The sequence below is a fragment of the Papio anubis genome, chromosome 9, assembly GCF_008728515.1.
Source record: "Papio anubis isolate 15944 chromosome 9, Panubis1.0, whole genome shotgun sequence".
In the NCBI taxonomy this organism is placed as follows: Eukaryota; Metazoa; Chordata; class Mammalia; order Primates; family Cercopithecidae; genus Papio; species Papio anubis.
The window spans coordinates 121,198,094-121,225,537 of record NC_044984.1 but is presented as its reverse complement, the minus strand read 5'-3'; the positions used below and the strand labels follow the sequence as shown (position 1 = coordinate 121,225,537).

At 42.1% G+C, this 27,444-nt stretch overlaps 2 long non-coding RNA genes across 8 annotated transcripts in view; one reads left to right on the top strand and one right to left on the bottom strand.

The window, feature by feature from the left end:
- Positions 1-354: 354 nt before the first annotated feature.
- LOC108581162 lies at positions 355-5,969 on the bottom strand. Its single transcript, XR_001893073.2, has 2 exons — positions 5,884-5,969; positions 355-2,310 (listed from the first exon to the last, which is right to left on the bottom strand). It is a non-coding gene; the product is annotated as an uncharacterized LOC108581162 (long non-coding RNA).
- Positions 5,970-6,260: 291 nt separating this feature from the next.
- Positions 6,261-27,444, top strand: part of LOC103876153 — a 43,069-nt gene continuing 21,885 nt past the window's right edge. For 2 of the 7 annotated variants that reach the window (XR_001893070.3, XR_001893071.3), the window contains exons 1-4: positions 6,263-6,549; positions 15,147-15,260; positions 17,755-17,865; positions 17,954-18,119. This is a non-coding gene — a long non-coding RNA (uncharacterized LOC103876153). Of the gene's footprint in view, positions 6,550-15,146; positions 15,261-17,754; positions 17,866-17,953; positions 18,120-27,444 lie in introns of all 7 variants that reach the window. The other 5 variants (XR_001893069.3, XR_002515914.2, XR_002515915.2 and 2 more) reach the window with 4 other exon arrangements.

Sequence of the window (27,444 nt, the reverse complement as noted above, 5' to 3'; positions counted from 1 at the left end):
CCTGGTGATGTTAAAGCTCTAGTCACATATTCTGTAAGTTTGGCCATCTCGGCGGGAGATACCATTTCTTAATTCCAACACTTAAAACATGAAGTCTCCATGCAGTGCTCACCAGTTCTTATTAACTTGGATGCCATTGCTGGCTCATTCCTGAAGCACTCATTGTTGACAGTAGGGTGGGAGGCTCTGATTGGCCATCCTGGATCATTAGCTCACCCCATAGCCAGGGTGGGAGTCAGCCCCACCTGACGGCATAGGCTGAACATGGTGTGGTGTTTCTCCAAAAGGAAAGGGAAAAAATGGTGCTGTATCAGTTTGTTAGTGCTGCCATAACAAAAGAACACAGACTGGGTGTCTAAAAAAATAGAAATTTATTTTCTCATAACATGGAAGCTTTCATAATATGAAAATCCAAGATCAGGATACGGACAGGCTTAGTTTCTTTGGCAGCCTCTCCCATTGGTTCCCAGATGGCTGTCTTCTCTCTGCATCTTCCCATGGTCTTTTCTCTGTGTACACAGTTACCTCTGTCCAAATTTCCTCTTCTTAGGAGGACACTAGTCGTATTGGATTATGACCCACCCTGAAGACTTCATTTTAATTTAATTATTTCTTTAAAGACTGTATCTTCTGATAGGATTACCTTCTAGGCACTGCCGGCTGGGATTTCAATATATGCAATTCAGTGAGGGAGAGGGACACAATTTAGCACATAATTGCTGCTACTAGAGGACAGGTGCTGTTCAGGAGTGGAAGGTCAGGCTGGAATTGCCAACACTCCAAACTATCACTGGTCTATCTCATCACAGGTTGAGTTCTGTTTTGCAAAGTAAGATGCGAGCTCAGCATCGACAACTGAGGCTTGTTCCGTTTTGCGGCTCCTCCCTCTTGACTGTGGCTTCTGCTTTTCTGCCACTGGGAAGAGAAGCTGGAAACTCAGGAGTCGGCCTTTCCGCGCTTGAGCCCAGCAGAGATCTCACTTCTGCTCAACCCACTAGCAAAAGGAGTCACAAAGCCCCACCTAACTGCAGAGAGGTTGGACAATCATGGAGAGAAGATGGATATTCAGTGTGCCATCTCCAAAGGAAAAACTGAGTCGCTTCAGGAAACTGCAGCAATTATCTCATCTTTTCTTCCAAGTTTCCATGCTGGTATTGGTTACTGCATCATCCTATCACTGTAGAGGCACGTGTTTTTCTTCCTTCCTGCCTCTGCAGTTGAGTAGGCTCTATACTCCATCAGCATCTATACTCTACTCCATCAGTTATGTCTATCACTTCCTTTTCTTCATGTTTAGTTTAGTGCCATTATCTTTGTTCAGGTGTCTATAGCAACATATATAGACTATTGCAAGAAGAAGATTTAGAATACAAAAAAGCTCAGAGTTGGAAACTCTAATGGGTACTGGAAAAGGAGGAATGATTCTTCATGCCCAGAGCATAAAATTCAGGACTGGAATGTGGCAAGAGACAGGAGATGAGGCTGACTGGGCAGGTGAGCAGGAGACTAACCAATACCAGCCTTGATCAAGTCAGTCCAGAAAACTGAGAACTCGAATCCAGTGAGTGATTGGGAGCTATTGGGTAACTTGAGTAGGGAAGGTGAAGGGTGAGGGGGACTGGGGAAATATGAAGCTAGAAGCAGGAGTCCGGTGTTGTTGGAGTCAGATTTTTAGCCTGTAAGGGGATCACAGAGGTGCACAGGACTTTTGACAAGTGACTGGAGTTCTCTGTCCCGCTCAAGTTCCTTATTTATAAAAAAGCAACAATTCTAACATTTCCTGCAGAGGTGGATTTAGGGAACTAATGTATACATGACAGCTATCACTGCTCTTGAGCATAATAAGTGATCAGTGAAAACTGGTTATCATTCAGAGGAGGAGAGTCAGATGGAGCAGGTTGCCTTGAGAGAAGCTATGAGATCTGTGACAAAACACACCCAGTCAGCTGGCAACTCTGCCTGGAGAACGCTGATGAAATAAACACATGACTTTATTCTCCCTCGCTCTTTTATCGTCTTCTATCATTGGCCAGAGCCAACTGGAAACCAAGGCAGAAAGGAAGAAAGAACCAGTAAGGGTAGACAGCAAGACAGGGAAGGCAGAGAGTGAGTTCGTGGGGCAAACAGAAAACATCCAGTACCCCACTGTGGATAAAATTCAAGAACAAGTATTCTCTCAGCTGCAAGTGATGGAAACTCAAGTCACACTTGCTTATGCAAAAATGAGATGATTTACCAACTCATGCCATTGGAAAGTCCAGCAGTAGATTTTGTAAGGTTCAGGCAAGGTGGGATCCAGGTGTGGAAGAACTGTGGGTAAAATCACGGAGAGAATTATCAGGGTTATTGTACTTACATTTGAGTAGTAAAGTACTAAAGTGACCCTTATTAATAGGACATGGTGATCTGTGCTTTGATGCAATTCATGAACAATAGAGATGGCTTTACTGTCACACACTTGCCTGTCCTTGGCCATCACTATATCACTACAGGTAAACTGAGCCAGCCTGGGTCATCTGTACACTGGTTCACCTGACCTGAAGAGTGTCATTATCACCAATTTATTATCTTCCAGTTTTAACCTTCTTGATCATCTCTGGTTACTGGGTGAATTATCTAACAAAAGAAATACACATTTGAGTTGACCACATGCTCTGTCTGCATGTGAAACTAGAACCACGCAAGCCTCATTGAAGATCCCTCCAAAGTGGCAAACCAGGTAAGGGGAAATGTGATCAGAGAGTTATTAGCAAAGCCACAACCTGTGAAACTCTCCACCCACTACTAGCGGATCCTGAAAGGAATCACATGGACAATCTGTGACTTGAAAGTCCAATGTCCCACATGTCCTAAACTCAGAATATTTTAAAGGTGTTCGACTGGAGTTAGCAAGGAGGTGAGACATGACTGTAATTTTATCTCTTAGCATGCTCTTTGACATCTGCCAGTCCAGGGTTTTTCGTTCTGCACACTTGTCATGACTTGTTGCCTGATTGAAAGGAGCACAAGTATCGTCTCCCACCATGATTCTTTCATCAGAGATCTGAATTGGAAAAAACTGATGTGGCAAAGCCCTTCTGTCTAGGGATGGATGTCAGAACTCTGTATCCAGGGGATGGGTGACTTTGGTGGGCATAACTTGCCTAGCATGTGACCTTCTCCCACTACAAGAATAGCCAACATCCATCTCTCTCCTGTCTAGCCTAAGCTATGCAGTATAATAATGAATGGTTTCTCATGGATATGAAATAGATGTTTCCTCAGGCACACTCAATACATTTGTCACTGAATTCTTCTTGTTCTCGGGTCTGTAAGAACTGATTATGCATGTCAGATTTTTCCTCAATTCAACGGAGTTTAGCAAAACATTCAAAGGCAGTTTAGAAATGTCTTTCCTTAGACTTGGCGTCTCCATCATGCAGCAAATGACTAAGGTCTCCTAATAACTGTCTGCAGTCATGGTTATTAATCACTGCAGGGACAGGTTTTATGCCCGGGGACTCCTGCCCCTGGGCTGGTGAGTGGCTGGTGCTCATCGGGGCCCAATGGAAGGTGTCGGATGCTTCACTGTTGCATCTAAATACACCACTTGTCTCAATGACCGCAGACACTGGGTTGATGTGTGGTGCTTTCTGTATTCTCTGATGGTTTTAATATTTTCAAGTAAGAAAAAATGCACAAAAGATTTATAATTGCTGTTTGTGGTTGACTGTCATTTCCCACAGTATTTTTTTTCCCGTATTGAGTACATTATTTGAAAAATAAAATCACGAGTTGGACAGGAAATGTCATTACGGGAGACAAACTGTGTAAGGAAATTACCTGCTGTCTTCAAGGACACAATTGTCCCTTCTGACTCAAAAACCTGAAAACTTTCCTCAGGTGAAAAGGGTTGATTAGAGTGTGATAGTTAATGTATATGCCAGTTCGACTGGGCCCTGCGGTGCTCCTATCGAACATCATTTCTGAGTGTATCTGTCAGGATATTTGCCGACGAGATTAGCATATGAATTGGTGGACTCAGTGAAGTGCAATATTTCCCCATCCCCAAAGCGTGCGGGCACCAACCAATCCACTGAGGGCCCGAATAGAACAAAAGGTGGAGAGACGATAATTTTTCCCCCTTGTTTATTTATTTTTTTCTGCCTCATTGCTTGACCTCAGACACCTCATCTCATCTCATCCTGCCATGAGACTGGGATTTGTACCATCAGTCCCCACCGGTTCTCAGGCCTTTGAGCTCAGACTGAATTACACCACCAGCTTGCCTGGGTCTCCAGATGGTCGGAGGCACATTGTGGGATATCTCATCTCCATAACTGTGTGAGCCAGGTCCTCATCGCCGCAGCACAAAACCCAAAACCTTCCGTCTCCCTGTGCATCCATCAGGGGACACCTGATATGACTGATAAAAGGAAGAGACTGGCCACTCAATGCCAGAAGACAAGAGGAGGCGATGGGAGATTCTACCTGACATTCATCAATGGCAAACCGTCCAGGCCTCGCTGGTGAAATATGGGCATTGTCAGTGGATACGACACAGGGAGTCATGCCCACTTCAGGAAGGCTGAGCGGCTTCTCCACGCTTCTGACCTTTCTAGGGGAAACAGCCATCACTGCAGGCCAAGCTCTGGTCACTTGCCTTTGCCCAGCTGCCCACGTTTGTTCCTGGAGTGGGGGCTGAGGACGGCCACCGGGAGGTGGCTGTGCTAGACTTGACTGGGGCTGCTAGTTCCTCCCTTCTCCTCAGCCTCCTGCAGGCTACAGGCTGTTTCCACACTTGCAAGGAGGTTTCAGCATCAGTCAGGAGAGGAGGTGGTCAGACAGCGGCGGGGTCACAGGGGAACACAGAGCTGTCAGCCCAGGGACAAGGGACTGACCGATGAGCCGGGCCTCTGCAGTGACAAATGTCACAGCTGGGCAGTTTTTTTCTGAATTGAGGTGCCCCCGTTTGTCTGACTGATTCACCAGGGGGAAATACAACAGACAGGTTCTCAGGGCTCAATCTACTTGAAGAAACCTGAACTATACCATTGACAACATATAGAATTTATAGCCACAACCAGGGCTTTCTCTATCCAAACTTTAGTTCTAGTTTTCCTTTTGTTGATGAGTTCATTTACATTCAAATTTAGAAATGAAATGTATTTTAAAACTCCAAGTGCAGCTCCTATAGGAAATTTTCAAGCCCTATAACCTATCAGAATAACAAATGCGAAAGCACACAGGAGTTAGGCGGGCAGCGTGGAAGCGTGGCTTGGCTTGTTGGCGCTGGAGCAAAGTTACCAGCCAAAACTCAGCTTCTCAGGGACACTCAGCCTCAGCCACCTACTGCCCATGGCAGCCAGAGCCGCCTGTCCCAAAGGTCACCGCCCCTAGGTGCTGACAGGCAGGGCTCCAGAGCCACACTGCAGCTGCTAATCCCAGCAGGGCCACTAACTAGCTGTGGGGTCTTGGCCCAGTCAGCTAAACTTATCAGGGTCTGTTTTCTGATTTGTAAAATAGGAAAACTAACAGTGTCGGCCTCATGATGAGTGTCGAGTCCAGGATTAAATACATTAATGAGAGAAATCTTTTAAAACAGGGGTAACACATTGGAAATGCTACATGGATGTTACCTACTGCTATGGCACATTTATTTTCATTTTTAAAAATACCTTAAAACATGAATTATTATGTGAAATCTCTTTAGATATGGGCAACTAATTGAAATATATTGAATTCATATATTCATATTTATATAGGATACATTTAATAGATAATAAATTCATATATACAATAGAGCTTGAAATATGTATGCATAACGTAAATATATGAAAATCTGTTCAATACATTTAATATAGTATATGAATATAAATGCAGTATTTATGTCAATATACTCACATATTTGCATATATTTATATTTATTTGAACTTAATATGCCCTGTATTTGCTATGGGCTGTGGGACACCTGCGAATAATCTCCAAAGAAAAATGCTCTTCGGTAACATGTGCTGAACCTGTGAGCAGGAGAGAACTAGCATCCACATTGTCCGTAGTAGAAAATGAACTGGTCTTCTTTGGAGACGAGCTCCGTTTCCAGAAGGAGAAGCCATGGTTTGCCCATGCTCTTCAACTCCTTCAGTATTGATTGTTCCAACATTGATAGCCTGCTCCAAAGTTTGTCCCACCATTGGCTAACCAGTGGCCAATCAGATACTCTCAATGGCACGAACCAAGATTGGGCTGTGGGCTCTGAACTGTGACGTCACAGAACCTGGGACCTGCACCCATACTAGGCTAGGACAAGGGGTAGAGGCAGAGAGAGAGAGAGGAGCCACCCTGAGAAGGAAGAGGCCAGGTGGGCTCTGAGATAGGGAGACCCTTTCTATGTCGGTGCCTTGACATGTGGCACTCTGTGCTCCAGGATCGCCCCCAGAGGAACTGCTATCACTTTCAAATGACCTCGTCTTTTCTAGGGCCTTCCGAACTGATCATCTCTCCCTTCTGATACAAGACGGTCTTCCCTGGAAGACCACTGCACACCTTCTAGTAACACTGGGACCCTGGGTGAGTCACTTAACTTCTCTGGGTCTCAGTTTTGTCATCTGTAAAATGTCCAGAGCACCTCCCCAACTCGACAGAGCTATTCTCAGGATCAAAAGAGCAAACTCAGTTCATACGTGAGATACTTGCCTTTTGCCTGGCCCTCAGTAGAAATGGTGTATCTTCTAATCAGCCACTTGCTTTTCCTGAACCTTTGCCAAGTAAAAGTCTGCCTCAGGACTCACAGGCTCCACACTTGTGTCCCATCGGAGTCTCTGACCAGGGAGAGCAGCCTTCAAAGTGCAAACAGGAAATTAGCCTCCAGCCACAGCTGTTCCTCCAAGTGCCATGCGGCATTCAGGCTCAGGCAGGCAGTGGGACTACAGATCCTTGTTTGTCCACTTTACTCGGTTTCCTTATCTGTAAGTGGGGATAACAATAGTAATCATGTGAGAGAGATACATATTATATATACCTCTCCCTATATTTGCTATGGGCTGTGGGACACCTGTGAGTGTGTGTGTATATATATATATATATAATCATGTGAGATATTTATCTATATATCTTCTATCTATCTATACACACATACAACAAGATGAATATGAGATATGGAGATGAGACATCCCCAATGTGCCCCCAACCATGTATACTTGTAAATATACAACAAGCATAATCATGTGAGATATATATACTATGTAATACTAGTAATAGTTAACATATATGATTGCTAACAATAGTTGTGAGAGATGTATATAATATATATCATCTCTCATGTAATTACTAATATATATGATATATATTCCTCTCACATAATTACCATTGTTATTAATCATATATATTAACTACTACTGTTAATATATATATTAGAGAGAAAAATATATGGATTAAGTAATCCAATGTTCTAATGCCTCTAAAGTGCCTAGAGCCTGTCACGTAGTGTTGTATAAACATTAGCTATTAGTATTCTCTTATTGTATCCAGTCAGCAATTCAATAGTACTCACTGTGATTATTCTAAATTACAGATCTAATTTTCTGTTAAAAATCCTTCCGTGGCTCTCCATTTCTCTTAGTTGGCCAGGCCCCTGCCCACCTCTCCATCCTCATCTTATGTTAGATGCTCCTTCCCCAGCAGCCACACTGGCATGTTCAGTCTCTCTTTCAACCCTGGGCAGGTGGTCTGAGGCCCCTACCTCCTGCCTTGTGGAGATGACTCTTGCTCATCCTGTGTTTCACAGCTCAGCGCTTACCTCCTCTGGGAAGGCTTCCTTGACCCCCTAAGTTTGAATTAAATGTTCCCCATCACCTTAGACTTACTTCCACCAGAGCACTTACAGCCTGTGCAGTAATTATTAGTTTGCACGCTGCCTCCTCACTAATCAGTAATTCCATCTGTTTGTGTGCTATACCTGAGTGGATGTAGCCTAATCACCAGCAAACTTCTCACCCGACAAGCAAACGGTGTTTCTAGGATTGGTTCATTGACTCCAGTCAGAGCTCTGGAAAGGCCTCTCTGCGATCCTTTTGGTCTTCCCTCATTGGCAGAAGGTGGCTGCCAAGGCTCCAAGTATTTGGTCCTCACAAAATCACCTGAAAGTGGAGCAAAGGGAGGGAGGGGTTTTCTTCACACTTCTCCAGCTTAAAAGAGCTGGAGGGAGAGGAGGGGGAGCAGGGTGTGGAACTTCCTGGAGACTGCTCAGTTCTCAAGAGTCTAGAACTTCCTGAAACACAATGGTGTAAATACTCTCCCAAACCTCTTCCAGGATGTGGTGACTTTACCCCTAGTGAATTTCATATGCTGCTACATCTATCAATGTTCTGCTATTTTATATGAAGTTGTTAGTGGGAAATGCAGATATTTACATACTGAAGATAAAAGTATGAGGCGTAGTTATCAAAAACCTTTGCTTTTTAATAGATAAATAAGGGAAACCAGGAGATTGTGCAGTTCTGTTGGGCTCCGGATCCCACTTGAGCTTTCCCCAGCATTGGGAGTGTCTCTCCTGGATTTTTAGCTATCGTAGGTGTTATTGGCCTACCTCCTATCATTGCCAGGTAGGGCTGGGGCTGAGATTTCTGCCTGTAGTGTTTTCTGGACACCTTCTTGCTTCCTGAAGGGACCAGAGGGTTCAGCCATGGCAGAGACACTTTCTGGCCTGACAAATCAGGATGAGGACTAAAACTACAGAGAAGAACGAAGCCTCCCTGTTGGCTCCTGCTACTCAAAATCTTCTATCATTTTAAAAATTGTTTTCATAGGTTTTTGGGGAACAGGTGTTATTTGGTACATGAGTAAGCTCTTTAGTGGTGATTTGTGAGATTTTGGTGCACCCATCACCCAAGCGGTATACACTGAACCCAATTTGTCATCTTTTATCCCTCACCCCCTTCCCACCCTTTCCCCCTGAGTCCCCAAAGTCTATCGTGTCATTCTTGTGCTTTTGCATACTCCTAGCTTAGCTACCACTTATAAGTGAGAACAAATGATGTTTGGTTTTCCATTCTTGAGTTACTTCACTTAGAATGATAGTCTCCAATCTCATCCAGGTAGATGCAAATGCCATTAATTCATTCTTTTTCTGTGGCTGAGTTGTATTCCATCATATATATATTATATATTATAGACACACACACAAAACAGTTTCTTTATCCACTCGTTGATTGATGGGCATTTGGGTTGGTTTCACATTTTTGCAATCGTGAATTGTACTGCCATAAACATGCCTGAGCAAGTATCTTTTTCATAGAATAACTTCTAAACAGCAAATCTTCTAATTTCGGATTAATGAGTTTCAGTTTCTCCTGCTTTGTTTTTGAGAATGGGGAGATAGATAAAAAAGCTTAGTTTCTGTTCCACCAAATTCTATCCTTTTTCCTAAATGACCAGGAGAGTGAAGCAAATGACCTGCTAATAACCTCCACTTTGGTGGAAAAAAAATTGTGTGGCTGAAGACTAATAATGATAGTAAATTAATAATTGAATAAAATGTCGCATGTGCTCCATGAGAAAAAAATATCTGTGGTCACATGTTGAACCAATTTTACGCATGGCTGCTCACCCTATATAATTGTATCTAACTACTTATTATGAAACTTTTCAAATATGCAGAAAAATTGAAATAAGTTTTTAGTGAAGACCCATATACCTACCAGCACCTAATTTCTACTGTTAACATTTTATTCTTCTTTCTTTATTCTATATCTTTTCATTTCTGTCAAAGGATGATGACTTGATACCTGAGATTATGTGGTGAATCCTATCAATCTTTCCTCCGTTTTGATTTGAGACTTTTGTGTTTTTTTTGTTTGTTTGTTTTGTTTTTTGTTTTTTGTTTTTTTTTTGGGGGGAGTCTCTCTTTGTCACCTGGCTGGAGTGCAATGGTGTGATCTTGGCTCACCGCAACCTCTGCCTCCTGGGTTCAAGCGATTCTCCTGCCTCAGCCTCCAGAGTAGCTGGGACTACAGGCGCCTGCCACCAAGCCCAGCTAATTTTTAGTAGGGATGGGGTTTCACCATGTTGGCCAGGAAGGTCTCGCTCTCTTGACCTTGTGATCTGCCTACCTTAGCCTCCCAAAGTGCTGGGAGTGAGCTACCAAGTACAGGTGTGAGCTACCAAGCCTGACCTTTGGCTAAATCTGTCCCTGTGCTCCTCTTGTACTTTTATCATTTTGCATTTTACATTTAATTTTTAATTCAGTAGAAATTATATTTATATAAGGAATGAGAAAAATCTCCAACTTTTATTTGTTTGTTTTTCTTCCCAAATTGCTAACTTGTCATTCTGCTTCTGATTCCAATTTAGGGCTTTGGACTTGCCCTAGAATTTCTTTGTGTCCACTCCTTTTTGGCTCCTGTCTCCTCCATGTGTCTCCATAGCTGGATGCCCTAGGCCCATGTGCTCAAATGAAAGACACATCACAGCTCTGCAAAAGGCACTGGAAGGGACCAGATGTGCAACTGCAGAACTAATGCTGGAGGCAGCAGTAGCTGCTGAGAAAATTAAATCTCTCCTCTGGGATGCAGAAGGGAGAGGCCCAGGATGTGAGAACAATAAAATCTGTTCACACAGCTCAGGGGCTTCTCAGATCCCACCCCACCTGTGGTGCTTAGCTTGTATTCAGCTTCAGCCCTGGCTATGCTCCAGGACTCCTGGGCAGCCATGTCCCTGGTACTATTCCAGGCCTCACTGGGCTGAGTTGCCTGTTTCCTTCTCATCTGTTAAAACCATAGGCTTAGAATTTAGGATGGCACTGGGGGAGGGGAACTAACCTCTCTTAGGAGAAAAAAATAGGGTCTAAAATACAGCTTTTCAGGGAGAGAGACTGGCCATAATGAGAAAGAAAGAAAGAGAGAAAGGGAGGGGGAGAGCATACAGTGGTGTCCGTGAAAACCTGGGTTCTGAACCATGACAATGTTCATAGGTGTTATAGGATCCAGGGTGTGATAACCTCTCTGAATTTTGGGTCCCCACCTATAAATGATGATGTAATTCTTCTTACCTCTAAGGGTTTTGAAGGATTGAGACAATCCATGCAAACTGCTTCACTCAATAACTAGCAATAGTAGTCACTCAAAAATTAATATTTACACACACACGTACACATGTACACATATGCACATGCACACGTACAAGGAAAACATAAGGAACTTCTGGCTACTGCAGGACCCTGACAGGGATCCTTCATTCTCCTCGTAGACAGATTCAAACTTGAACATGTCAAAATACTGAGCCCCATCAAATGACTTTCCCAGGCACTGACTTGAGCTGTCAGGGTATCTTGTGGTCCAGAAACTAAATGAACACAGCAGGAAAGGCAGAGGAACATGGCTGAGTGAGTCTGACTCTTTCATCCCTCCATCCTGGAAGTCTAAAAACATCAAGGCCTCTTTGGTCTTTGTACCACAAGATGTCAACAATGAAGATGACAGACCTGGTGACAGCAGAGGAGGAAATGGGGGAGCAGAGCCCCCAGGTCAGAAAGACCCTGGAGGGCAGTCTCTCTAATGAGGATTTTTATGCTTTTTCTCTGTCTCTCCACCCAAATCTCATCTCAAATTGTAATCTCTATGTGTCAAGAGCAGGACCAGGTGGGAGACGATCAGATCATGGGGGTGGTTTCTCCATGTGGTTCTCATGATAGTGAGTGACTTCTTACAAAATCTGATGGTTTTGTAAGTGTTTGGCAGTTCCTCCTTTGATCTCTCTCTGTCCCTCTCCTGCCACCTTGTGAAGAAGGTGCTTGCTTCCACTTTACCTTCTCCCATGATTGTAACTTTCCCGTGGCCTTCCCAGCAATGCGGGATTGTGGGTCAAGTAAACCTCTTTCCTTTATAAATTACCCAGTTTGGGGTATTTTATAGCAGTGTGAAAACGAGTAATATAACGGGTATCAAGAGTGTGGTGCTGCCATAAAGATAACCTGAAAACGTGGAGGCCACTTTGGAACAAGCAGGTGTTGGAACAGTTTGGAGGGCTCAGAAAAAGACAGGAGGACGTGGGAAAGTTTGGAACTTCCTGGAGACTTGTTAAATGGTTTTGACCAAAATGCTGTTAGTGATATGAACAATGAAGTCCAGGCTGAGGTGGTATCAGATGGAGATGAGGAACTTATGTTTACAAGGGAAGCAGAGCATAAAAGTTTGGAAAATTTGCAGCCTGATGATGCAGTAGAAAAGAAAATCCCATTTTCTGGGGAGAAATTCAAGCCAGCTGCAAAAATTTGCAAAAGTAACAAGGAGCTGAATGTTAATCACCAAGACATGGAGGAAAATGTCTCCAAGGCATGTCAGAGATCTTCAAGGCAACCCCTTCTATCACAGGCCTGGAAGCATAGGATGGGAAAATGCTTTAGTGGGCCTAGAGGATGTAAGGAATGCCTAGAGGATGTATGGAAATGCCTGGATGTCCTTGCAGAAGTCTGCTGCAGGGGTGGAGCCCTCATGGAGAATCTCTGCTAGGGTAGTACAAAAGGGAAATGTGGGGTTGGAGCCCCAGCACAGAATCCTCACTGGGGCACTGCCTAATGGAGCTGTGAGAAGACAGCCACTGTCCTCCAGCCCCCAGAATGGTAGATGCACTGACAGATTGCACTGTGCACCTGAAAAAGGCATTCAATGCCAGCCTGTAAAGGAGCTGCCCAAGGCTGTGGGGGCCACACGTTGCATCAGTGTGCTCCAGATGTGAGACATGGAGTCAAAGGATATCATTTTGGAGCTTTAAGATTGAATGACTGCCCTGCTGGATTTCTGATTTCATGGGGCCTGTAGCCCCTTTGTTTTGGCCAATTTCTCCTATTTGGAATGCGAGCATTTATGCAATGCCTGTACCCCCATTGTATCTTGGAAGTAAGTAACTTGCTTTCGATTTTACAGGCATATAGGCAAAAGGCTCATGCCTTGTCTCAGGTGAGACTTTGGACTTTGACTTTTGAGTTAATGGTGAAATGAATTAAGACTTTCAGGGACTGTTGGGAAGGCATGATTGGTTTTGAAATGTAAAAAGGACAGGAGATTTGGGAGGGGCTAGGGGCAGAATGATATGGTTTGGCTCTGTGTCCCTACTGAAGTCTCATCTCAAATTGTAATCCCCATGTGTCAAAGGAGGGACCTGGTGGGAGGTGATTGGATCATGGGGGGTGGTTTCCGCCATCTGTTTCTCATGATAGTGAGTGAGTTCTCACGAGACCTGATGGTTCTATAAATGTTTGGAAGTTCCTCCTTCACCCTCTCTTTTTCCTGCTGCCTTGTGAAGAAGGTGCCTGCTTCCCCTTTGTCTTCTGCCATGATTGCAAGTTTCCTAGGGCATCCCCAGCAATGTGGAACTGTGAGTCAATTAAACCTCTTTCCTTTATAAATTATGAAGTCTGGGGTATTCCTTTATAGCAGTGTGAAAATGGACTAATACAAGTCCCCCACCCAGCCCCACTCAGAACCACTGTATTTTCAAAGGGCAGGGGACACTGGGGCCAATCCTTCTTATCCCACAAGTTTAGAAATGTTTAATTGGTAGGACCCAGAGCTGAGCACTAATAATGAGAGTCTGGTGAGATTATTCTTCTTAAAGAGCAGAGCTGCATTTCTGGTGTAGCTTCTGCCTGATACAGATTGGGGGAAGTTCATTCGTGAGTCTCTTTCATGAGTGGATAGCAACAGACCCACATTTCTTTTGGTACCAATTAAATAACTTCATTCAAACAGCAAACATGGTAATAGAAATGAATTCAATAATTCTGTGTTCTTTGACTTACAAGAAAGATAAATTTGAAAAGAACAAAACAAAACCAGAACTCAACGTTGAACAAATGCCACAATTTAAATGTTTTTTATGTCATAAAAGACAGTATGACCATAGAAATGTAAAGAGTCATTGGAAAGGAAAAAAGTGAGATGTCTCTGCTGCAGAATGAATCCAAATTACTGCAACAATACTGCTGGAAATTTGAGAATTAAGTGGAAAGGCGTGTATTTCTGTCTCTCTTTCAGCAGAGGACCATCAGTTCTTTCCTGTTTGCACCCTTGTATTAAAAAGACGATTGTCCCCAAAAGTTTCAGTGCCACTGCTTTAGCCCTGATAGAATAGCCACCTCAGGAGATAGAGCTGGCACATTCAAAGGTTAGGAGAGAGACAGAGTTTAGGGTGGTGGATGAGAGTCTGGGGATTAAGTCAGAGAACCTGTATCAAGTCCAGGATCTGCCTATCAATAGTTATGTGAGAATGCAATTGCCTGATACTTATATAGAGCTTATTGTTCAAAAGTTACTCATACATTCATCCTCACTGCAGTCCTAGAGAGGTCAGGACCCCTGCCTGTCCTCTTGTAGTTCCTTGTGCATTTTATCTGTGGTGCATATTTCAGTATGTAATTTAATAGGTATGTGCTTGTTTGGTTAATGTCTTTCTTCTCTGGTAGACTGTAACCACCACGACTGGATGGTCCAGGTTTGGTTTAGTTCTCCACTGGATATTCAGCACCTAGGGCAGTGCCTAACATATCATTAGGGGTTCAGCTATTTAATGAAGGGAAGCTCAGGGCTTTACATTGGAGAGATTGCTGAGCTGCACAAGGTAGGAACTCAATGAATGTTTGACTCTTAAATTCACAAATGAAGAGGGGGATCTGGCTCAATGAAAATTTAAAATCCAAATGTCCTGTAATGTGTTTGGTGCTTAATATGCAGCATCTATGTTCATAGGCCTAGACAGAAATAATGCTGGTGGGTAGAGGGCATTTAAACACTCCTGAGCAGGTTGAGAATAATCGACTCACAGTGGTGGAGTGAACTCAAGTTGACGCACTTTTGTCCTCAGGAGAATCCCTAAATGGGGTCTGCAACCTGGGCAGAGTTGTGTGATATTTCCTCTTTCCTCTAAGAACAAATTGTTCAGAAGAAAGGAATTCCAAAGATTCTTCCACCTTTAATGAGAAATAATTGAGAAACTGGGAACTGTGTCCTGCTTTATATTCCAAATAAAGACAAGCACTTGTGATACGAATAACTGTAGGCAGAGGCTGAACCGGATTTCACCAGGCATGGAGGGTAATTGAATTTCACTTTGTGCTCACTATTTTTCCCTGGATAAATAATAAGAATATATCCTCCAATATTTCTTGGCTATAGGCTCCTATGAAAATTTTTCTAGCACCTGATCCCAAATGCTGAATGAGAAACACCAGTTCTTGGACTCAAACCACTCAGATCAAGAAAGAATCACTTTCAGTCTTCAGGAAGAAGGTGAAGAATTGCAAAAAATATCTCAGCAATTTCTGGGCTTTATATTTGAAAAAGCAAAACTAATTGTGGCCCATGGACCAATTTGCAGTTACTTCCTCAGTCCGTAGGTGTCTAATTTGGGTCAACATGTTCCACAGTTAGAATTGCACATGGGATATCCGTCCTGTGAGGTCAGAACTGGAATAGTGGGAAAGGCCAAATATGAGTCACTTTAACTGCCCCCACACAGTCAAAGTCGCAAAACCAAAACAATATTACATCCTGAGGAGAGGGCTAGCAGAGATTCACTCCCCAGTTAAAGATCAATGAGTGTGGGGATCATGGCCACAATCATATTTTTGTTTATTTCACCAGTTTAGCCCCTCCAAAAAGCAGATGAAGCTTGGCCTGTGACTTTACACTATCTCAACTTCTGTCAAGCAGTAGCCCTGTTCAGTCGCTATCTCAGATGGGCTATTGTTATTAGAACAAATTATTAAAGCCTCAGGTCCATGGTATGTATCTACTTATTTGGCCAACAATTTATATTTTAATCCCAGGAAAATCAGACACAATTCATATACAAATGGGATGCATTTCTTTACATCTTTGCTCCAATATTATGCTAATGCTCCCATCCTTACTCATGATGTATTCTAAAGAAATATGGACCATCTAGACATCCTGGAAAATAACATGTTGTTTCATTATGTTGATGACATCATGCTGATTGGTCAGGGCAAGCAACAGGTGATTAGTTTGCAGAAGACTTTAATAAGACACATATGTAAAAAAAATAAGAAATTCTAGGACCTGCCATTTCAATATGTTTTCAGGTGTCCAGTATTCAGGGTATACAGGAACTCCGCATTAAAAGACAAATTGCTGCACCTTGCATCCCCTGCAACAATGAAGTAAACATAACATCTGGTGGGACGCTCCAGGTTCTGGAGGCAGCACATTCCACACACAAAAACACTGCTGAGAACCATATATTTTAAGACACAGAAGTTGACTTGCTTTGGTCAGAAAAAAGCTCTGCAGCAGATGCAAACTCTACTGTAGACAGCCTTGCCACTTGGGCCATATGATCCATCAGTCACTACAGTCACTATGATGTTAGAGATGTCAGGGGTGTGTACACACACACACACAGACACACACACACACATAGAATCCTGAGATGTGAATAGTTACAGATTCCTGAACAATGGTCAATGACCTGGGTGGCTGGTCAGAGTCCCATAAGGAAAAGACTGGAAAGTCTGAGACAAAAAATCTGGGAAAGAGGTACATGGAGGGGCATAACGGAGTTGGCATAAGCCGTGAAGCTGTTTCACACATTTATGTCACTATAAGTAATCTATGATTGAAGAATAAATCAACAATCCAGGAGACAAAATGATCCTGCCAGTTCACATGGCAAACCTTTGTCATTATCTACTCCAGAACTAGCATGGTAGATACACTGATTAGTCTTCATGGTGGCAAAGGTGGAAAGTATAGATGGGCCCAATAACATGGACTTTAACTCATAAAGTTCGTTCTCATTATTGCATCTCTAAACACCCAATCTGCTTGCAAGAGAGATCAAAATTGAGTTTCAATTACGACACACTGGTCCCAAGGAGAAGAGCCACTTTGTTCCAAGCCGACTAAATTGGATCCCTTCCTTCCTGGAAAACCCAGTGACTAATCACAGCCTTAGATATATATTTCATAGACAGATTTGCTTTCCTGCCAGGGGCATCTCAGCCAGTACCACTATCTGTGTGCTTATAGGTGGCTTGATCCACAAGCATGAAATTTCATACAACATGGCATCCAACAGGAACCCACTACATAACAAGGAGGTTCATGAAAGGCCCCATAAACATAAGATCTAACAGCCACAAAACATATTGCATTGCATGGAAGGATTGGAGAGCTTGAGAGAATTGGAATTACTTCCTAAGGCATGGTTGAAATACCAGATTGGGGTAATACTCTGTGAGGATAGATTACCATTTTTTAGAATGTAGTATATGCATTAAATCAGAGACCTCTGTATGGTGTTGTGTAGCTAAGGGAAGACTAAGTTGATCCATAAAATCAGAGTAATAAAACAATGGCTCTATTTACCATCTTCCCAATGGCCCATTGGGAGAATGTTTGTCTCTCATTCCTGCCATTCTGAGTTGTGCACAGCTAGGGGTCCTGTCCCTGAATGAAGGCACTCTGTCCATGGGAAAAGCAAGGTTCCCCTTGAGCTACAGGTTATGGCAGGCACCTGGGCACCTTGGACCCCTTGTGAAGAGGTCAACAGATAAGGGTCACCACAATGGCAGGCATAACTGACCCTGATTGAAAGGAGATGAAAATGCTCTTACACAATGGGGGCAAGAGAAGAATGAGAAGAATATGCATGGAACTCACATGATCCACTTTGGTTCCTTCTTATATTCCTTTGTCTAATTATAATTGTGAGTGAACATGTATAGCAACCTCCGACTGAGAAGAATGTAATTACCAGCAGGTCAGACCCATCAGGAATGGTTAGGCTGCAGTATCAAGTCCGCCAGCAAGATCTTCAGGGAAAACCCACGAGAGTGGGAGAATTTGCCATTTATACTGGAGGAGAGAGATGGTAAGAACCTCATGTGCTGCTAAGATCAACTGCAGCAACCAAGTCTGTAGGGTGTTCCATATACTCGCTCTTCTTATCTTCCCTTCAGGGAATAAGGCCCATGGGATGCACTGAGTAACTGCTTCCTGATCATGTGCAGAAGAAGACCTGTGCAGCCCAAGGGGTGGCCGCTGGCAGCCTTAGATTCCAGTGTTCACACCTCCCTTCACAAAAACCTGCTTCAAGGACCATAGATCTCCATCCTCCCACCCAAGGTATTTCCAAACACTAACCAAAAGTGGCAGTGGGGTAGTAGAGCCAGGACATTTCTGCCCAATGTGAACTCCCACTGGGCATTTTTGCCTGTGGACTCCTTATGTGCCTGGCTGGATTTCTTAGAGATCTGCAACAGTGTGAGTGTGAGTCTTCCTTCCCTCTCTCCACTTGCTGGAGTCACACCTGCCTCATAGTCTAAAGCCTCTCCTTGCATGTCCCTGTCTACTCTTCTCTTCATCCTTCACAAGCATTTCTCATAATAGACCTTTCATGTGTATAATGTCATCGTGGAATCTGCTTCTCAGTGGACATGAATTGGCAGAAATATTTATCAAATGGAGAATACATAAATAAATGAACAGACCAGTGTTTATCCTTATTTTGTCACATTATCGCATACTTGTACAGTGTATTTTGTCTCTTGTAATTTTGTTCTCCTCCTCTTTCTCCACTTTCTCCCCATTTTTTTTTTCAAGGAAAGATGGCATTTTATTATTATTATTATTTTATTTATTTATTTATTATTATTATTGTACTTTAAGTTCTAGGGTACATGTGCATAACGTGCAGGTTTGTTACATGTGTATACTTGTGCCATGTTGGTGTGCTGCACCCATCAACTCGTCAGCACCCATCAACTCGTCATTTACATCAGGTATAACTCCCAATGCAATCCCTCCCCCTCCCCCCTCCCCATAATAGGCCCCAGTGTGTGATGTTCCCCTTCCTGAGTCCAAGTGATCTCATTGTTCAGTTCCCACCTATGAGTGAGAACATGCGGTGTTTGGTTGTCTGTTCTTGCGATAGTTTGCTGAGAATGATGGTTTCCAGCTGCATCCATGTCCCTACAAAGGACACAAACTCATCCTTTTTTATGGCTGCATAGTATTCCATGGTGTATATGTGCCACATTTTCTTAATCCAGTCTGTCACTGATGGACATTTGGGTTGATTCCAAGTCTTTGCTATTGTGAATAGTGCCGCAATAAACATACGTGTGCATGTGTCTTTATAGCAGCATGATTTATAATCCTTTGGGTATATACCCAGTCTCTGTTTGAGGATTTCCTATTTTCCACTAAATTTATGGGCTTTGAGAGTGGCCCAACCCTCAAGTCTCTCAACCTTCTCCCCAAACCTAGGTGAATACGTGTCTCAGAGTCCAGGACTGAAAAGTACACTCTTGTCCTGACCCTCAACCACATAGAGTAGCGACCTTGGGAACCCTTCCCTCTCTATTGCTGCTTTCTCCTTTGGCCTCTCACCCTCTGAAACTAAGGGAAAAAAAGAAAATTAGGATAAATAAAGGTAAAAAGGGAAGAGTAGGAACTTCTGTTTAGTATTGAGCTAGTTCACAGGGCTCTTCTTGTCTTTACAGGAAAGATAGCTTCTAAAACTCTTTAATGTGATTTATAAGGTCTCTGCCTTTTCTAAATACAGCAGCAGCAGCAGCAGACCCAGTATGGGTAACAAGTAGGGCTCAGTGTGTCATTTGAACAGCTGTTCAGTGTGAAGAGCATCTCCACCCAACAAGGAGGTTTTCCAAAGGACAAAGGGAATTGTTCTGGCCTTGTGACTCATAGAGAGTAAATAGGGAGTAAGTGTCCAATTATGGTCAATTCAACATTACATTCTGGGACACTTTGTTATGCTTGAGTGCATCCCCTCTTTCTTAGAGAAAACAAGGGATGCACAGAGAAATTGCAGCCTAAATGGGAAGGTACTTAGAAAGGAAAGAGGAAGAAACCTCTTTTGCTCTTTGAGAAAGACATAAAATAAGTGAACCAGGGGTGCTTTTTATCTGTTGTTTTCTCTCAGGTCTGCCTTTGAGTTGCACTCATACCTGTTTAGGTTTTATAGTCAAGAACGTAGAGTTAAATTAGGAAGAACAGCTTTTCTTGAGCTCGAGATTCCCTGAAGGAGGATCTGCATTTCACGTGGATGGTCAGGATACTAAGGTCTCTGAGCCTCTCGGTTCCTTCATCTGTATGATGGGTAATGGTAGCACCAACCTCAAAGGGTGCTCGTGGGGATCTCCTAAAAAGCTGGTTAGGAAACTAACTAGAGGAAGGCGGTCTGGTCCAAAGGACAAAGGCCTAATGACAAAGGTCCAAATTAAAAGGTCCGTTGTCATTAACCATTTGTGTGACACTGGCCTGCCTCTCTTGCTTTAGTTGCTTTATTAGAAAAATGGGATGTGTGTGTGTGTGTATATATATACATAGTACATATATATATATGTTTTACATATATGTGTGATATACATATACACACATATACAGACATATATTTACAAGCCTATATATATGCATGTGTGTGTGTGTATGTGTGTAGAGAGAGAGAGAGAGAGAGAAACAGAGACAAGGAAAGAGGGTTGCTGTATTACATAATTTAACCCATACAAAGCAATTAGGAGAGTACCTACAGGTTGTTGCTGCTCAACACAACGTAGATCTTCTGGTCATTATAATTATGTAAGCACATAATCTAGACTTAAAGTTGGATACCCAGGGAAGTCTCAGCTGACAGCAAGATTGGCCCCCAGATTTTCCTCAGGCAAAAGGAAAAGAACGAAAGACAATAAATGCCTTCCTCAAAAAAGTAGAAAAACTTCAAATGAACCTAATGATGCATCTCAAAGAAATAGAAAAACAAGGGCACATTTAAAGCAGTGTGTAGAGGGAAATTTATATCACCAAAGGCCCACAAAAGAAAGCAGGAAACATCTAAAATTGACACCCTAACATCACAATTAAAAGAACTAGAGAAGCAAGAGCAAACACATTCAAAAGCTAGCAGAAGGCAAGAAATAACTAAGATCAGAGCAGAACTGAAGGAGATAGAGACACAAAAAACCCTTCAAAGAAATCAATGAATCCAGGAGCTGGTTTTTTGAAAAGATCAACAAAATTGATAGACTGCTATAGCAAGACTAAGAAGAAAAGAGAGAAGAATCAAATAGATGCAATAAAAAATGATAAAGGGGATATCACCACCGACCCCTCAGAAATACAAACTACCATCAGGGAATACTACAAACACTTCTATGCAAATAAACTAGAAAACCTAGAAGAAATAGATAAATACCTGGACACATACACTTTTCCAAGACTAAACCAGGAAGAAGTTGAATCCCTGAATAGACCAATAACGGGTTCTGAAATTGAGGCAATAATTAATAGCCTACCAATCAAAAAAAAAGTCCAGGACCAGATGGATTCACAGCCAAATTCTACCAGAGGTACAAGGAGAAGCTGGTACCATTCCTTCTGAAATGATTCCAATCAATAGAAAAAGAGGGAATCCTCCCTAACTCATTTTATGAGGCCAACATCATCCAGATACCAAAGCCTGGCAGAGACATAACAAAAAAAGAGAATTTTAGACCAATATATCTGATGAACATCAATGCAAAATCCTCAGTAAAATACTGGCAAACTGAATCCAGCAGCACATCAAAAAGCTTATCCACCATGATCAAGTGGGCTTCATTCCTGGGATGCAAGACTGGTTCAATATACACAAATCAGTAAATGTAATCCAGCATATAAACAGAACCAAGGACAAAAACCACACAATTATCTCAATAGATGCAGAAAGGGCCTTTGACAAAATTCAACAGCCCTTCATGCTAAAAACTCTCAACAAATTCGGTATTGATGGAACGTATCTCAAAATAATGAAAGCTATTTACGACAAACCTACAGCCAATATTATACTGAATGGGCAAAAACTGGAAGTATTCCCTTTGAAAACTGGCACAAGACAGGGATATCCTCTCTCACCACTCCTATTCAACATAGTGTTGGAAGTTCTGACCAGAGCAATCAGGGAGAAGAAAGAAATAAAGGGTATTCAATTAGGAAAAGAGGAAGTCAAATTGTCCGTGTTTGCAGATAACAAGATTATATATTTAGAAAACCCCATCGTCTCAGCCCAAAATCTCCTTAAGCTGATAAGCAACTTCAGCAAAGTCTCAGGATACAAAATCAGTGTGCAAAAATCACAAGCATTCTTATACACCAATAACAGACAAACAGAGAGCCAAATCATGAGTGAACTCCCATTCACAATTGCTTCAAAAAGAATAAAATACCTAGGAATCCATCTTACAAGGGATGTGAAGGACCTCTTCAAGGAGAACTACAAACCACTGCTCAATGAAATAAAAGAGGACACAAACAAATGGAAGAACATTCCATGCTCATGGATAGGAAGAATCAATACTGTGAAAATGGCCATACCGCCCAAGGTAATTTATAGATTCAATGCCATCCCCATTAAGCTACCAATGACTTTCCTCACAGAATTGTAAAAAACTACTTTAAAGTTCATATGGAACCAAGAAGAGCCAATATTGCCAAGACAATCCTAAGCCAAAAGAACAAAGTTGGAGGCATCATGCTACCTGACTTCAAACTATAGTACAAGGCTACAGTAACCAAAACAGCATGGTACTGGTACCAAAACAGAGATACAGACCAATGGAACAGAACAGAGCCCTCAGAAATAATAGCACACATCTACAACCATCTGATCTTTGACAAACCTGACACAACCAAGAAATGAGGAAAGGATTCCCTATTTAATAAATGGTGCTCCAGACACATCTGAACATCTGAAGGAACGAACTCCGGACACACCATCTTTAAGAACCGTAACACTCATCGCGAGGGTGCGTGGCTTCATTCTTGAAGTCAGTGAGACCAAAAACCCACCAATTCCGGACACACTAGAAGAAAATATTGGGAAACTCTCTAGGACATTGGTCTTGGCAAGGATTTCTTGAATAATACCCCCCACACACACAGCAACTAAAACAAAAATGAACAAATTGAATTGAATTAAGTTGAAAACCTGCACAGCAAAGAATACAATAACGAAGTGAAGAGACAACCCACCGAATGAGAGAAAAATATTTGTAACCCACTCATCTGACAAGATATTAATAAACAGAATATAGAAAGTGCTCAAACAACTCTATAGGAAAAAAATCTAATAATCCAACTAAAACTGGGCAAAAGACCTGAAGAGACTTCTCCAAGAACACATACAAATGGCCAAGAGGTATATGAAAAAATCCTCATCACTTATCATCGAGAAATGCAAATCACTGCTGTAGTGAGATATCATCTCACTGCAGTTAAAATGGCTTTTATCCAAAAGACAGGTAATAAGTTCTGGTGAGGATATATACTGTTGTTGAGAATGGAAATTAGCACAACCACTGTGGAGAACAGTATGAAGTTTCCTCAAAAAACTAAAAATAGAACTACCACATGATCCAGGAATCCCATTCCTGGGTATATCTATAAAAGAAAGGAAATTCATATATTGCAGAGATAGCTGCACTCCCATGTTTATTTTAGGACTATTCATAGTATTCACACTATTCCAAGGTTTGGAATCAACCTAAGTGTCTATCAGTGGATGAATAAATAAAACGTGGTACATTACACAAGGGAGTATTACTCAGCCTCTGAAAAAGGATGAAATCCTGCTATTTGCAACAATATGGATGGAACTAGAGGAAATTAAGTAAAGTAAGTCAGGGACAGAAAGACAAACATTGCATGTTCTCATTCATATGTTGGACCAAAAAAAAGTTGATTTTATGGAGGTGGAGAGTAGAACGCTGGTAACCAGAGGCTGGGAAGGATTTTGTTGGGGGGCATAAACATGCAGTTAGAAGGAGTAAGTTCTAATATTTGACAGCAGAATAGGGTGACAATATTTAACAGCAATATATTGGGTATTTTAAAATAGCTAGAAGAGAGAACTGGAAATGTTCCTAACACATAGAAACAATAAATATTTAAAGTGATGGAGACCCCAAATATCCTGACTTGATCATTACATTTAACGAAGTATCACATGAACCCCATAAATATGAACACCATATTCTGTGTCTATAAAACATTAAAAAATAATTTCCCAGTAAACTAATACCAAGCAGAGCCACTCTGTGATTCTAATAGACTAAGGTGATAACTAGACCACTTTAAAATCATGTCTGAATTCTCAAAAATACAATGACATTAAATAACCTACAAAAACGATGAAACATCCCTTTATTTTCCTGACTGATATGAGTGAATACAGTTTTTTCTTAAGTATAGGCTTAACTTTGATCTGGTATTTCTGCCTTTTAGATAGACATATGAACTAGTCCAGTTGTAGCATTAACCTTGCTTTTAAAAAGCATTTTATTCAAAGCCTCACTTCATGGAACCTATCCAAAAATCGTCTGAAAGAAGAAAGCCCAAATCCTAGAATGCCCTGTTTTTGATACACTCTTCTTGAGACACCTAATGGTTTCCATGGTGCTCACCTTCTCTTGTTGCCACAAAGTAATTAACCCGACTTTGCTGAGCTACAAGTGGGTCCTTGCATGTCTTTGATTGAAGAGTATTGGCGCCATTCTCACTGGAGTGGGCCCTGCTCTGTGCTGACCCTCCCCTCAGCGTGAGACCCTGCACCCCTGTAGCATCAGCCGCTGACTCCCGCTGGATGGGACGCTCCACATGAGCAGGCCTATTAGCATCTAAATTTGATAGAAGAGAAAACTAGACCCAGAGAGGTAAAGTGACTGCCCACACCCATGCAGTTGTAGGTGGCTGGGAGTCCAACCCAGCCTTCTGTCTTCTCGGCTCCAGGACCTGCATTGTTTCATTGCATTCTTTTTAACCAGAAAGTTTGTCTTTTTTTTATTATTATTATTTATTTATTTATTTATTTATTTATCTATTTATTTATTTATCTATTTATTTATTTATTTATTTATTGCCAGGGTCTTCTCTATCACCCAGGCTAAATAGAATGCAGTGGTACAATTAAGGTTCACTGCAACCTTGACCTCCCAGGGTTCATAACTACCTCCCACTTCAGCCTTCCACCTAGCTAGGACCACAGGAATGCACCATCACGCCCAGCTAATTTTTGTATTTTTTTATAGGGACAGAGTCTTGCCGTGTTGTCCAGGATGGTCTCGAATTCCTGGGCTCAAGCATTCCTTCTAAAGTGCTAGGATTGCAGGCATGAGCCACCATGCCTAGCCAAAAATTTGCTGTTAACCAAAATTGCTCAAACCTGTCTGGTTTTCTGAGTCACATTGGGCACTTATTAAAAGTACTTATTCCTGGGTCCCACCCTGGACTTATATACCTCTCCCAGTGAGAAGCCTGGCATCTTTACATTTACCAACATCATCAGGTCATTAATTTTTACCACTCGGGTTTAGAAAACTCTACTTGGATAATACAACATGTGTAGAGGTAAGACACCTGCCAAATTAAGTTCACCAGGCTTTATTGAAGACAAAATCTAATTAGCCATCTCCTCAGCGAGAAGTAACCTTTCACTGAAAGATACTTTCGTGTTTTTTCTGCTTCTCGCTAACTCGCCCATAAAAATTATAAGGAAATAAAAATAAAAAGCTGAGAGGCAGAAGTATTTACCACTTACCGTTTATTCAGGGCAGTAGGCAATTTCAAAGAGGACAGGAAAGAAGAAAACGAAATGCTGTCCAACATAAAGCTTTCCCTGCTGTGAAAGGCAGTACAGTGGCAAATCTGATTGGTTTGGATCTGTTCACATTTCAAGGGATGAATTCATAAAATACTACATTGACAAACATAATGAATTTTAATGGTGTCTCCCTTCACTAAAGCAAATCAAGGACATGCAGAGAAAAATCAGGAAACTTCCTTGCAATGAATGATTGGGTTCTGGGTGAAGATAAAGTGGACTTGGTTATTTGTCCAAGAATATTGAAGATTTCTCCATCTTTCCACTCTCTGGATTGAGGGCAGGCTGAAGCATCAAAAAATAGGTAATCTTGGCTGTGTGCAGTGGTTCACGCCTGTAATCCCAGCACTGTGCAAGGCCAAGGCAGGTGGATAACTTAAGGCCTGAAGTGACCAGCCTGGCCAACATGTCAAAAACACATCTCTACTAAAAATAGAAAAATTAGCTGGGCATAGTGGCATGAGCCTGTAATCCCAGCTACTCAGGAGGCAGAGACAGGAGAATTGCTTGAACCCAGGAAGCAGAGGTTGCAGTGAGCCAAGATCATGTCACTGCACTCCAGCCTAGGAGACAGAGTGGAACTCTGTCTAAAAAAAAAAAAAAAAAAAAAATGCTACTACTAATAAAAAAAAGGTAACCTAGATACCTATATGTTAGAGAAACCTGATGATGGCTGCTTAGCAGATACTCTGACTTTATACAAAAGTGGTTAGGCGATGTCAAACCTCAACCACAGAGGAAAGGTTCAGGGAACCAAATACCTGGATTTCCTCTCCTCTCATTCTCTGATTTCTTGCAAGTAACTCTCATTTTCCAATCTAACTTGATGTTGGAGGGCAAAGCATCTAATTAATGGTGCCAAACCATATTGTTAGACCTCATGGGTACAAAGTGGGAGGGAAAATGGTGAAGGGTACTGAAGTGTTGCCAGTGGAGAATATCCGGCACACGACTAGAGGGTCACTGTCTTTGCTTTAGAAAAAGTACTGTGAGCTGCAAAACATTTTCAGTTTTTCCATGATCGGCAACAGAAGGTATCTGGAATAAGAGTGATTCATAGTCTAAAGAATACAATAGTAAAAATTCCTATAGACCAGCATGGCACAGAACAAACTCTTGTAGACTTGGGAGGTACTAAGATGAAGAAGGATAATTTCTGGGCATGAGGAGCCTCTCAGAAGGGAACGAGAGATGATACAGCAGCAACCTGTGTGACTCAGTTACCTAGTACAAGATAGGATAAATGATGTCCCTGCAGAGGGCTGCACAGTCCGAAGATACCATGTGGGCCGTGATACTCTCTAAGTCATTTGAATAGAGATGCAGCTTTGGAGAGATACAGGGGCAACCCTAAATCATCATGACGACGGCAATTACAAGTACCAGGCACTCTTGCAAATGCTTTGTATTGACTCATTCACCCATCGCATCAACTCTAGGGTGTGTGCATTACTGTAACCCCCATCACAGGGAAGTTAATCTTGCTCAAGCCCTCATAAATTGAGTAAGGTCAACATTCCTCAGAGATGAGAGGAGGTTAAAAATATAACTTAAGTAGAATTTCAGAATAAAGCAAGATAAAATTATATGTCTTGATGATCTGAATTTGTGGATGGAGACGTGTGCCTTCCACATACAGATGGTTTTTCCCAGTCTTGATTGCTGCTGGAAGAGATTTCAGGAAGCATCCTAGGCACAATGATGGTTGAGTTTTTGTTTCTGGGTAGCCACCAGTCTGCCTGATCGTATAAATAAATGGCAGGTGAGCAGTCTGAGGTCTGAAGGAAAGTAAACTCA